General features: G+C 48.2%; 1 pseudogene; it reads right to left on the bottom strand.

Moving 5' to 3' along the window:
• Positions 1-1708: 1708 nt before the first annotated feature.
• LOC142312787 (RNA-binding protein FXR1 pseudogene) lies at positions 1709-5410 on the bottom strand (annotated as a pseudogene).
• Between the last annotated feature and the right edge of the window lie 9189 nt (positions 5411-14599).

Below are 14599 nucleotides of genomic sequence, written 5' to 3'. Positions count from 1 at the left end.
CCAATATCTCCTCATAATGCATGATTCCCCCTGCATTTGAGATGGTAATGCATAGGTCCTCACCCAGTGGTGTACTGCCAATGGCGGCAGGCCATGCCACCGCTATGGGGCCCAGGAATCAGGGTGGCCTGGTGCCTCCACCTCCCCTCAGGTGCCCCGCCGAGGATCGCACTTTCAATTGTATGGGTCCCAGCTGCCCAACCATGTCGGCCCTGCTGAGTCCCAGCTGCCTAACCAGGTTGGCCTTGCTAGGTCCCAGCTGCCAACCATGTCGGCCCTGCTGGGTCCCACCTGCCCAACCCGGTCGGCCCTGCTGGGTCCAGGCTGCCCAACCCAGTCGGCCCTGCTGGGTCCCAGCTGGCCAACCTGGTCTGCCCTGCTGGGTCCCAGCTGCCCAACCAGGTCGGACCTGCTGGATCCCAGCTGCCCAACCAGGTCGGCCCTGCTGGGTTGGGTCCCAGCTGCCCAACCCGGTCGGCCCTGCTGGGTCCCAGCTGCCCAACCCGGCTGGCCCTGCTGGGTCCCAGCTGCCCAACCAGGTCGGCCCCGCTGAGTACCAGCTGCCCAACCAGGTTGGCCCTGCTGGGTCCCAGCTGCCCAACCAGGTTGGCCCTGCTGGGTCCCAGCTGCCCAACCAGGTCGGCCCTGCTGGGTCCCAGCTGCCCAACCCAGTCGACCCTGCTGGGTCCCAACTGCCCTACCAGGTCGGCCCTGCTGGGTCCCAGCTGCCCAACCAGGTCGGCCCTGCTGGGTCCCAGCTGCCCAACCAGGTCGGCCCTGCTGGGTCCCAGCTGCCCAACCTGGTCGGCCTTGCTGGGTCCCAGCTGCCCAACCTGGTCGGCCCTGCTGGGTCCCAGCTGCCCATCCAAGTCGGCCCTGCTTGGTCCCAGCTGCCTAAGCAGGTTGGCCCTGCCTGGTCCCAGCTGCCTAACCAGGTCAGCCCTGCTGGGTCCCAGCTGCCCAACCCGGTCGGCCCTGCTGGGTTGGGTCCCAGCTGCCCAACCAGGTCGGCCCTGCTGGGTGCCAGCTGCCCAATCTGGTTGGCCTGCTGAGTTGGGTCCAGGCTGCTCAACCAGGTCTGCCCTGCTGGGTCCCAGCTGCTCAACCAGGTCGGCCCTGCTGGGTCCCAGCTGCTCAACCAGGTCAGCCCTGTTGGGTCCCAACGGCCCAACCAGCTCGGCCCTGCTGAGTCCCAGCTGCCCCACCAGGTCGGCCTTGCTTGGTCCCAGCTGCCCAAACAGGTCGGCCCTGCTGGGTCCCAGGTGCCCAACCAGGTCGGGCCTGCTGGGTCCCAGTTGCCCAACCCGGTCGGCCCTGCTGGGTCCAGGCTGCCCAACCTGGTCGGCCCTGCTGGGTCCCAGCTGCCCAACCAGGTCTGCCCTGTTGGGTCCCAGCTGCCCAACCATGTCGGCTCTGCTGGGTCCTAGCTGCCCAACCAGGTCGGCCCTGCTGGGTCCCAGCTGCCCAACCCGGTCGGCCCTGCTGGGTCCCAGCTGGCGAACCCGGTCGGCCCTGCTGGGTCCCAGCTGCTCAACTAGGTCAGCCCTGCTGGGTCGCAGCTGCTCAACCAGGTCGGCCCTGCTGGTCTCCAGCTGCCCAACTAGTCCGGCCAAATTCATGAATGAATTTAGAATTTCCCCCCCAGCTATGTACTGTGTGAACAGGGCCCGAAACTGAGAGAAGAGATACTTATCTGGACTTGTCACCTTCATGCCGTCAGGGTCTAAAAACACAAAAAGCATCTGGTTTAGAACTTTGTGCATTCTATTGTAATTGTGATGTCACGGAATGTTAGTGATGTCATGTGACCTGTGATGTCATCAGAACGGTCACTGCTGTTATGGATCAAGTTTACAACATCAAGGAAGAGTTAATTTAATGAATAGGTAAAATCCCTGCCTCATTTTAAAATAATGAGACTCACATTTAAAGGGACCCTTCTATTTTAATCCATATTATCTAGTTCCCTATGTACTAAAGGAAAACTCAAATTACGCTCCTGACCATAGTAAATGACAACTCCCAGGTCATCCACTGATTCAACAGGAACAACAGAGCTCAAAGCAGAGTAATAGCATTTGCAGCTCGATTTCAGTTGCAAAATGCTATAATTTGTCCACATAAAATGGCAAAACAACCCAAAAATGGAGCCACGTGGACTTGTCCACACCTGTGTATTATATCTGTGTGTATATTGTGAACGTTGCTTACCGCAACCCGGGGGTTTTACTCGCTTGCAGCGATGCAGGGTAGCTTAGGCATACACAGGCAACACAGTCTCTCTCAAAAATGCAGCAGTTTATTAGTAACATAAACTGCCCTTCCAAAACACAATGAAGCCTCTCCTGGCTTAAAGGAAAAGGTAAACAAAACACCTTCACATACCGTGGGCTTCAAGTCCATTTAAATGTCCATAGTGAAGGTATGGCTGTCTCCCCAGGAGACACGGATTTCTGGTCAGTCTCTGTAGTGGACCGCCCACACAGGTTTGGACACGAGTGTCAGAGTGGAGCTCCCTCAGCCTCCACACACTCGGTTCCAGAAGGTTGAAGGCAACCTACGCTTCCTTGGGCAGGTTCCTTCCAGAGGCTCCAACCTCTCTGAGAATAGCAGACTCTTTACCTGCCGGAGGCTGCTCCTCGTGCAGGGCTGCTCATACACACACTGACAGTCTCCTAAATCAGACTGGACACACCCACAGGTGGAGGTTTGTGTTTTCCAGACCTGCACAGCATCCTCGCATTGTTAAAGAGAACCTGACCCTTATATGCAGAACCAAGGCTTTGTGGAACTACAAGTCCCATAGCAACTTCACTTTAATATCGCAGGGACCTTCTCCATTGCGACACATAGCGACCATTTACCACATTGGTGGTCGCTACCTCACATATCCCCCCCCTCTGTTCAAACTCGTAGGGTTGAACACTTGACACCCAAAGGGGCCCCGAGACAGGGCATCAGTGTCACCTTGCCCTACCAGTTGAGAGGGCCCTTTTTGACAAACTTGAGCTTCAGCTCCTGACATAAAGTCGGTCATTGTCACCCGACTCGTCTCAGTCAACCCCCTTCTCAGATACGCCCCCCGGTCAGACCTATCTCTCCATGACTGTCTCCAATGGCTAGTGTAGTAGCGAAACTCTCTTCCAGTCGAAACTACTGTCTGGTCCGACTCTGAGCTATCTAATCCACTAGAAGGGCTACTGTCTGGGCACTTCAGCACTGAGCTGATAGATGATCTGCTATATCTAGACCGTCTGCATTCTCTTTTTGCAGATTTACTATGGCTTGTTCTTCCATTGCGTCTTCGGTCGTCATCGCTCTGTTGGCGTGTTTTCTCAAGACCATCCTTCGCTGTAGATACATCACTCCCTTCATCCATTCCTTTGGAGTTTAGAGTAGAGGGCTTGGACCATTCAGAGTCTATGCTATAGCCCAAAGTGTAGTTAGGTCTTCCATGACCTTGGTTCCTTTCATTGTAGGACCTACTTTCTGTGCCAACTGAAGCAACACCTTTATCAGGTGGGCAACCCTTTTCCTGGCCCCAGCCTGAAAGCGGTCTCAACCTCATACCAACTTGATGGAGTTGTTCTGCAATATTCTGCCTTTTTAGGGTCAACTGCCTCAGTTCTTCTAGGTAACCCAGGTGGTACTCTAGTAGGACTCGTACATTTCTGACACACTCCTTTGTTCCCACAATGACACATGGAACCATACCGACTTCACAGAGTATCTTGGCTTCATTATGAATATCAATTCTTACTCTCGTCACACCGGACTTATCAACCATCTCCTGCATGACTCTTCCATTTCTTCCAATCAGCTTCTTAACCAGTTCTCTGGGTACTTGTGTGACCTCTTCCACAAACTCCAACAACCTTCTAGCTGTCTTGACTGCTCCTGCAGTTTTCCCATAGATTCGGAATGTTCCACTGGTTTTTTCCACTTCAATAGCTGTAATACCTGGAACCTTCCTGGCTTGCTGAATGTTACGTCTCAGCGCTCTTATTGCAAGCCCAATTAATGGTTTCTTCACAACCACCACTTCCTGAAACTCTGAGGTGAGCCGCTTCATATGCTCCAATCGTCTGGTGTCTTCTTCCATCTTTGTAGAGATGAGCCACTTCGTGCGAAGACACTGTAGGTGCATGCCACTCAGGATAGCCACCCATTTCTTTGTGACATCACTTACAGAGCACACCACCAACCGACAAGACTCTGGGGCAAAGTACACTTTATAGGCTCCTACAGCCGTCTTGAATTTTTCATGTACCGCCTCACTGGCACAGGCTTTTCTCAAGTCTGCAGGGACTTCTACCATGCACGTAAAGACTGGCCGAATTTCTTTACCTGTAAGGCCATCGGACCGTTCCTTGGGTCTTCCACATCCATCCTCTTTTCTTATCACAGGCTCCACCTTTGGAGTTGCATTCTCCTCAGGTTTTTCCATAGCCTCAGAGCCTTTGAATTTTTCCTCATCTTTGGCCTCAAGATGCTCAATCTTCTGTACCAAGTCCATCTTTATGGCCTCCATCTTGGTCTTACCAGTAAGTTCAGTTAAGCTCTCAGCTGCTGATGGGACTTCTGGGCTAGATTTCCCTACTTTAAGGGTTCTCTCAATTTCTGCAGCTTCAGCCATCTCTTGGGACTCTGCAGAATCTCCCTCAATTTCCTCTTGATTCTCTGCAACTTCAGAGGCTTTCTTGCACTCCATACCTTCAACCTCAAATTCTCTGGGGTCTACAACAGCTTTTGTGCCGTTTGCACGATTATTCACCCCAGCACTGGGTGGATCACTGGTCTGCTCACCATGACCTTTGTGGATTTTTCCTCCACCAACAGCCTCCAGGATTTCTTCTCCTATAGTGTTTTCACTCAACAGACCATCAGCCTCACACCAGGAAATCATAGGGGACATCACCACTACTGTTTTGGTCGGCTCCTTTTCTGCACTTTCACCCTGCTGATTTCTGCCGTTACAATATGTCAGTTCCAGCTCAGACTCATCTTTCTTTTGCATGATTTTGCTGTCCAACTCTACATTAGCGGTTGCTATTGGCAACGTGCCTTTCTCAACCTTCTCTGCACACTCAGATTCTGGAAGGGAATCCACCCTTTTGGCAGAAATACATGACACTGTCTCTACCTGGACCATATTTTCGGAGGATGTAGCTCGCTCCGCCTCTCTACGCCTGTTGCGCCTCCGGCGACGGGAGGAGGTTTTCCCCTGTTTGCTCATCAGTACGTCACTGTACTCGTTTGTCACTTTAGTAGAGTCAGTATCTTTACTTGAGTCATCGTCACTCGCCCTTGTGTTCTGGACTAACATGTTCCCACCTAACCAGGTGTTGGGTCCCTTTTCTGGAGCTCCTCCGTCACTAACGGTCAAATTGTCATTTATTTTCTTACCCATCATGTCACTAAGTTGGGCATGTCCACCTTTTTCTTTGCTCCCCACTAACTTAGGACAGTCACCTTTAGGGGGTGCTATCTTCACCTTACCACACACAGCCACCCCACAAGGACTCTTTTTAACCTCCCGCTGTGGTGGAGCTTCCTTTGGACTGTTACGGCTCTTACAAAAGCACCCGGACACTTCCCCCTGCTTCCACAAGTCTACAAATAATTTAGAGTCCCAACCTATAATAATTGGGTGCTGTAAATCTGAAACTACACCAACATCATGAGAACCAATGTCCCTGTCCGTCTTAATGACCACGCTGGACATTGGGTATTCTTTATCATTATTGTGGGTGCAGTTGGCGTGGAACTTCTTTCCAGGAATCAGGTAGACATCAGATGTGGCCCTCACCAGGGTCACCAAACTCCTTGAGTCTACAAGTCCAGTTACAGATTCCCCATCCACTTCCACGGTACACAGACGTGGCTTCTCGTCAGATGGGTGGTCTATACTGCAGACAGGACACTTGCAGCATGAACACCTTTGTGCTTGACTACTGTCCATCTGCGCCACTGCACCCTTGTCTATGGGATGCTCCATCCCCTTTTGGGCAACCACCCCTTCATGGGATTCCACCCCCTTTTGGGGTTTCTGTGGCTTCCTTGCAGTGTCTTTAGACCCCAGTTCACACAGTTCCCCTTTATCTTGCTGGGCACCCTGTGTTCGTACTGGCCCCAGAAGGGAGTTTATCAACTGGTCCACTGCTGCCACATCGGTCCGCACTGACGGCTCCTGCTGTCCACGCACAAGGAACTGGTACAGCTCCTCCATAGCATCCATTTGTGCACCCTCCATGCTGAAACAAGAAAACAAACAGCAGGGGCGCTCCAATGGGTAATACCCGGTGGTCTAAAGAGGGGGGAGGGGGTTAGAGAACCACTAACCTTTCCAGGTTGTACCGCCCGTACAACCAGGATCTCCAGCCTGTGGTGTATCACTGCTCACCAAACAGGGCCCCGCAATTCCGGGTTGGCCTGGAACCTCCAGTCACTGGTCTCTCGCCACTGCAGCACAGAACCCTGCAGACCCACTGATTCACCGCCAGCAGCTGGAGCACGCTGTCCCTGTTCGTGGACCCGCCGATCCACCGCCAGCTGCTTGAGTGCGCAGACAAAATTTTCGTGGACCCGCCGATCCACCGCCAGCTGCTTGAGTGCGCCGACACGATTTTCGTGGACCCGCCGATCCACAGCAATACGTCCTAGGCAGTTGCCCTTAGCAACCAGGCTGCGTAGCCCCTAGCAACCAGACCGCATGCCCGCATTCGAGACACCATATGTGAACGTTGCTTACCGCAACCCGGGGGTTTTACTCGCTTGCAGCGATGCAGGGTAGCTTAGGCATACACAGGCAACACAGTCTCTCTCAAAAATGCAGCAGTTTATTAGTAACATAAACTGCCCTTCCAAAACACAATGAAGCCTCTCCTGGCTTAAAGGAAAAGGTAAACAAAACACCTTCACATACCGTGGGCTTCAAGTCCATTTAAATGTCCATAGTGAAGGTATGGCTGTCTCCCCAGGAGACACGGATTTCTGGTCAGTCTCTGTAGTGGACCGCCCACACAGGTTTGGACACGAGTGTCAGAGTGGAGCTCCCTCAGCCTCCACACACTCGGTTCCAGAAGGTTGAAGGCAACCTACGCTTCCTTGGGCAGGTTCCTTCCAGAGGCTCCAACCTCTCTGAGAATAGCAGACTCTTTACCTGCCGGAGGCTGCTCCTCGTGCAGGGCTGCTCATACACACACTGACAGTCTCCTAAATCAGACTGGACACACCCACAGGTGGAGGTTTGTGTTTTCCAGACCTGCACAGCATCCTCGCATTGTTAAAGAGAACCTGACCCTTATATGCAGAACCAAGGCTTTGTGGAACTACAAGTCCCATAGCAACTTCACTTTAATATCGCAGGGACCTTCTCCATTGCGACACATAGCGACCATTTACCACATTGGTGGTCGCTACCTCACAATATATTGATATGTGTATCTTTACATATGTACTTACACATGGATGTCATAGAGGGTGGGCTCCATAGTGGGGAGTCAGTGTAATTAGCAGTTCATGTTCTGGAAGAGCCCATAAACCTGTATTACATAGTCACCTTCCTATTATAGGGGCCGTAATACCGCATGTGTCCTGTAGGGGCCGCTACTTCCCACAGCAATAACAGCTGATTACAGAAGGTTTTAGCTGCCATCCCCCTATAAGTAAAGGGTCACCTACCTGCACTCATCCCCTTCTGGCTGTCAGGTCCTAGTGGCACAAGATGGCTCCGGTGTAGAACTTTGTACATTCTATACCCATTGTGATGTCATTTGTTGTCTATGATGTCATAATAACTAGCTAATACTAATATAATATTTACCTGTTGTAGACAAGTACTACATCCAAGATGGTGTATGTCTCCTATACTATAGTTCCATAACTGGATCACCGGGATTGATTATTGTGTCAAATTTATTTAAAGTTGTTTTTTTTTTTTGTTATTTAAATCAATGAATACAATGGGGGATGACTATTTGGGTACATTATGCTACATGGAGGACTATGGGGGTACATTATAATATTTGTGGGGTGCATTATAATATATGGAGCACTATGGGGGTACATTATACTATATGGAAGACTATGGAGGTGCAGTATAATATATAGAGGACTATAGGGTTGCATTATAATATATGGACTATATGGGGAGCGCTATAATATATGGAGGACTATGGGGAGTGCATTATAATATATGGAGGACTATGGGGAGCGTTATAATATATGGAGGACTATGGGGAGCGTTATAATATATGGAGGACTATAGGGAGTGCATTATAATATGGAAGACTATAGGGGGTGTATTATAATATATGGAGGACTATGGTGTACAGTATAATATGGATCACTATGGGGGGTGGATTATAATATACGGAGGACTATTGGGTGGATTAAAATGTATGGAGGGCTATCGGGTGCATTATAATACATGGAGGACTATGGGGTACAGTAAAATATATGGAGGACTAAGGGGGGTGCATTGTAATATATGGAGGACTATGGGGGGAGCGTTATAATATATGGAGGACTATCGGGAGTGCATTATAATATATGGAGGACTATGGGGGTACATTATACTATATGGAAGACTATGGAGGTGCAGTATAATATACAGTGGAACCTTGCTTAACGAGAACAATCCGTTCTGGGAGTGTGCTTGCTAACCAAGTTACTTGTTCAGCAAAGCAAGATTTCCCATAGGAAATCATTGTAATGCAGACGATTCGTTCCACAATGTGTTAAATGTCCCATCCTGGTCCCCTATTCTGTCATTCCACACATGCACAAAAACACACAAACGTACAAACACACACAAACTCACACAAACACACAAGCACGCACGCACACGCACATATTATATGCTCACCTTACCTTCCGTTGCATCGCCGGTCTCCTGGGATTTGCTGTTCTCTGGTACGGGGCCGGGCTGTGTATCGGGTTACCATAACGACGAAGGAGGAACTTCCGCGGCCAGAGCCCTGACGTTAAAGGCAGAGCCGCTTGCCTCTGATTGGCCAGCGCGCTGCATTTGAGTAGCGTCTAACAGAAAGTTCCTGCTTCGTTGCTATGGATGCCGATACACAGCCTGGAGTGGAGCGGCGAACTACAGGACTCAGGAGGCCGGCAATGAAATGGAAGGTACACTATATTATATTATAATATATGCTCACCTTACCTTCCTTTCCATCACGGGTCTCCTGGGTCATGTAGTTCGCCGCCAGGATGTCACGATGTACCCGGGAACTACAAGAACCATGAGGCCGGCGATGTATCGGAAGGTGAGGTGAGCATAATACTGTATGTGCGTGCGTGCGTGTGTGTTTGTGCGTACATGTGTGTGTTTGTGTGGACTGCAAGTGCGGGTTAGCGTGCGGTGGATGTACGGAACCAGAAGTGTGTGCGGTGAGGATTTCGCTCGTACAGCAAAGCTTTCTCGTAAATCGAGTTACAAATTTACAGAAAGCTTTGCTTGTTAAGCGAAATTCTCGTTAAGTGGGTTACTCGTTAAGCGAGGTTCCACTGTATAGAGGAATATAGGGGTGCATTATAATATATGAAAGACTATGGGGGTGCATTATAATATATGGTGCATTATAATATATGGACTATGTGGGGAGCGTTATAATATATGGAGGACTATGGGGTGCAATCTAATATATAAAGCTGAATGTGTGTATATATGTGTGTGTTTATGTCCGGGATTGGCATCTGCACCGACGCAGCTACAGCCACAAAACTTTGCACACTTACACGTCTGGACCCCAAGAGCATCATAGGCTATGTTGTGAGGCGAAATTTTAACCCCGCGTTTTCCAATTTAAAAATCAATTTTGCCCCTATGTACATAATGGGGAAAAAGTGAAACTAAAAGTGAATCTGCACCGTCGCGTTTACAATCACAAAATTTTGCAAAGACACCTGAAGTAACCCAGGGAACGTCGTAGACTATGTTTTGACAGGAAAATGTAACCCCGCGCTTTACAGTTACTCTCCAAAAAACATGGCTCCATTAAAGTAAATGGAGCCTGGAACTACAAGTTATTAGTAGGAGCTGTGATTGGTTGCTATAGGAACAAAGGACATTCATAGTATAAGAAGCTTATATGTGAGGTAATAAGATGTCGGTGGGGAAACGGATAGAGAGAGATAGAGAGAGACAGAGAGAGACAGACAGAGAGACAGACAGGGAAAGAGACAGACAGAGAGACAGACCGTGAAAGAGACAGACAGAGACAGACCGTGAAAGAGACAGACAGAGACAGACGGTGAAAGAGACAGACAGAGACAGACCTTGGAAAGAGACAGACGTAGAAAGAGACAGATGGGGAAAGAAACAGAGAGATAGAGACAGACAAAAAAGAGACAGAGAGAAACAGGCAGATGTGGAAAGAGACAGACTGGGAAAGAGACAGACCTGGAAAGAGACAGACCTGGAAAGAGACAGACGGAGCACATTACTTGGCCATATTAGTTAAATCTGTGTGGAATATCTGTGGTGTTGAAATATATGTTGTGAAATGCTTCTATTAGCTTAGTTTTTGCCTTTTAATAATTACATTTCTATCTATTTGTTTTGTGTTTTTTGTGTGCAGAATACATTTTTGTTAATACATTCTATTTTGTTAACAACAGTTATTAACCCGGGCGAAGCCGGGGAGTACAGCTAGTATAATATATGGAGGACTATAGGGGGTGTATTATATTATATGGAGGACTATGGTGTACAGTATAATATATGGATCACTATGGGGGGTTCATTATAATATAAGGAGGACTATTGGGTGCATTAAAATGTATGGAGGACTATCGGGTGCATTATAATATATGGAGGACTATGGGGTACAGTAAAATATATGGAGGACAATGGGGGGTGCATTGTAATATATGGAGGACTATGGGGGGAGCGTTATAATATATAGAGGACTATGGGGAGTGCATTATAAAATATGGAGGACTATGGGGTGCATTATAATATATGGAGGACTATAGGGGGTGAATTATATTAATATATGGAGGACTATGGGGTGCATTATAATATATGGAGTACTATTGGGTTCATTATAATATATGGAGGACTATGGGGTGCAGTATAATATATGGAGGACTAAGGGGGTGCATTGTACTATATGGATGACTATGGAGGTGCCTTATAATATATGCAGAACTATAGAGGTGCATTATAATATATGAAAGACAATGGGAGGTGCATTATAATATATGGAGGACTATAGGGAGTGCAGTATAATATATGGAGGACTATGGGGGGAGTATTATCATATATGGAGGCCTATTGAGTGCATTATAATATATGGAGGACTATGGGGGGTACATTATAATATATGGAGGACTATAGGGGGTGCAGTATAATATATGGAGGACTATGGGGGGAGTATTATGATATATGGAGGCCTATTGGGTGCATTATAATATATGGAGGACTATTGGGTGCATTATACTATATGGAGGACTATGGGGGTGCACTATAATATATGGAGGACTATAGGGGTGCACTATAATATATGGAGGACTATGGAGGTGCAATATAATATATGAAGGACTATGGGGGTGCATTTACTATATAATAGATTCCAACATATCCAACATTTCTCTTTTATTTAATTGGTAAAAAAAAATCAGATGTTTGTAGAAAAAAAATAGTCCCTTCTGGTGCCATTTTCCGAGATCCGTAGCATTCTCATTTTTCGGGATACCATTTTTGGGCACATGTGATGTTTTGATTGCCTCTTATTGCATTTTTTTATAATGTAGCGGTGGCCATAAAAACATAATTTTGGCATTTGGATTTCTTTTTTCTGTTACGCTGATCACCGATCAGATTAATTTATTTTATATCTTGATAGATTGCACATTTCTGAATGCAGTGATACCAAATATGTGTATTTTTTTGTTTTGTTTTAATCGAGCAAAAGGATCTGGATTTTTTTATTTTTTTCATATTTTTTAAAAAACTTTTTTCTTACTTTATACTGTATTTAATAGTCCTGTTAGGGGGCTTGAAGCTGCAATTGTCCGATCACTTGTCCTGTAGAGAAGAATCAGCATCAGCCACGCTCTGTACAGCAGAAATCACAGTCTCCTATGAATGTTGCTCGCAGCCAACGTTCACAAGAAGTTTCTTCAAAACAGACACAGGGGTCACCAGCTGATCCCCGGCTGTCATCGCAACCCATCGGTGCCCCGCGATCACGTCATGGGACCGCTGATGGTGCAGGGAATGACGTGTTCCCTGCTGGAGCACGTTAAATCCCGCTTTCAGAGATTGACCGTGAGATTTAACTAGTTAACAGCCGCAGGAGGAGGAGGTACATGAGGGCTAATCAGATGAGCCGACGTGTAGGGAAAGATGCGGGCTCAGCGTGTGAGCCCACATCAAATGCAGGGACACAGCCTACGTCCAAAGCTGGGAAGGATTTAAGACTTGTGTGACATTCAACTCTGGTTTTAGGTCAAATTTATGGAGAAACATGGAATATTCTACAGGATTCACAAACATTCAGGCCATAGATAGATAGATAAATAGATTAGATTTATATGAAAGATATGTAGATATGGTATGGTTTGCTAGAAAAAAATATATAGGGGGACAGAAAGAAATAGAACTGAGATACAAAGATATGATAGATGAATATAGATAGATAGATAGATAGATAGATGTAATGAAAAAAAAGAGGACTGGCAGCACTTACCATAATGTGTCAGCTTTATGGACTGAGTGAGTATGCCAGTGACCCCTACCTCCCCAACGGCACATCCCGCCTCCATCACCGAGTCCCGGGGCATTCTGCTGTGAAGTCATTCATCTATATAAAATCCTCTTGCTGATGTCATCAGAGCTTGTGGCTCCACAGCTAGGGCAGCTAGGGTTCCTGTGATTTGTTTGAAAGTTGCAGATTTAATTGCAGTTGGGCGGAGCAATGAAATTATACTTTTGTTTCTTCCAGTCTCTTCCGCTTATATTTGCAATCTGTGAGCGGGTGTCCGGCACACATGCGCACCATTTCTCCTCCGCTGTGTCTCTATGGGTAGACAGTGTTCTGATCATGTGGTTTGATCAGCACTGGCAGCGGGCGTCACAGCCTATTAAGGTGACCCATGCGTCACTATATGAGTCACTGCATTTTGATTGGCGCTCGCTGATTTAAAAACATATGCTTCCTTACTTAGCCTTGCCACTTGACAAAGGCGTAGCTGTTATTTATATATGACTATTTTTATATTATCAGTATATTTTTTCCATTTGAGGATCATACACCATTTTTATTGTGTTCCCTCTTGTCTCTAGTGTTGTTTTGTTGTGTGTGACATCCTTGCGGTAACTAGGTGTCACAAAAATAAGGTAACAACAAGGTAACAGCTTGGGTCCTACATGACTGTGGCAGTCTTTACACACACACCAGCACACCAGGACATTTACACTCGCTGTACCAGGGGGAGCCTTACCTAGCCAGATGACAGGGCTGGGCACTGTTAGATAACAGGCAGCCAACTGGGAGGAAGAGACCAGACCTGGGGGAGGAGGGAGTGACCTGGGAAGTGTTAGTGAGCAGTCTGAGAAAGGAAGTGAAAGAGGAAGGAGTGAGGAGATGAGTTGTAAGAAAGGTGTCAAGACAGACCAGAGACTCTTGAGACACAGAGAAAGTGGAAGGAAACAGAAAGGAAAGTGAGAAGTAAGAAAGTTGGCGGAGTTGTAGTAAAGATACTGCAAAGACCTGAGGAGAAAGAACAGCCACTCAGAGAAGGAAAGTAGCTGAAGAGCGAGAGAGAGCAAGCTCCAAGGACAGAGGGATCCTGTGGGGTGGATGGCCAGGGCTCACAGTACTTTGCACGTACGATTTTCAGATCCCAGAACAGACAAGGACTTCAAGCCCTCTGTTAACTCTGCCAGGCGGGTGGGTTTACAGGTCTCCTCTGCCACCACAAATGTCCGAGGCATCAGCAGCAAAGAGGGGACCATGACATAATCCCTTAAATAGTCCAAGCTGCCTGCGGCAGGACCCAGACACCGGGAGCACCTCCAAGTGCTCCACTCCAGGGAGGACCCACATACACCAGAGTGCACAGGTGGAGAGTGGCACCAGGTTGGCAGGCACAGCCATCAGGACTCGGGCGCACCTGGAATCCAGTACATCTCCAGGGCGTAAATACAGTGAGTAAAAACCATCACACTGCTCTCCCTGTCTGGACTTCTTCTTTGCGCTGCGCCTCCACGTTAACCCTTCACCTACCCCTGGGGAAAAGCCCTGCTCTCGGAGGGCTCCACCATCCACACTGCCCCATCCATCATCCCCAGTGGGAACCTGCAGCGGTGGCCCTATCATCCCTGGCCACAAACCTCGAGTGGCGTAGTCGGACTTATTTTATTTTTCATTTAAAACTGGTCGACGGTGCCCCCGGATCCGGTACCCCTCGAGCCACGGATCGTCTGGATCCAAGCAGCCCGGCTGCCCTGGGGCGCAACAGACCTCGTTTGGTCTGAACACACTCGCCATTCTCATTGCGTGACATTAGTCACTCTTGTCGTTCTTTCTGTGTCATTATAGCTCAGGCTGCAGCATTTGCACAGCTGTTGCAGACC

Source organism: Anomaloglossus baeobatrachus, chromosome 5, assembly GCF_048569485.1.
Source record: "Anomaloglossus baeobatrachus isolate aAnoBae1 chromosome 5, aAnoBae1.hap1, whole genome shotgun sequence".
In the NCBI taxonomy this organism is placed as follows: Eukaryota; Metazoa; Chordata; class Amphibia; order Anura; family Aromobatidae; genus Anomaloglossus; species Anomaloglossus baeobatrachus.
This window is presented reverse-complemented; position numbering and strand designations above follow the sequence as displayed.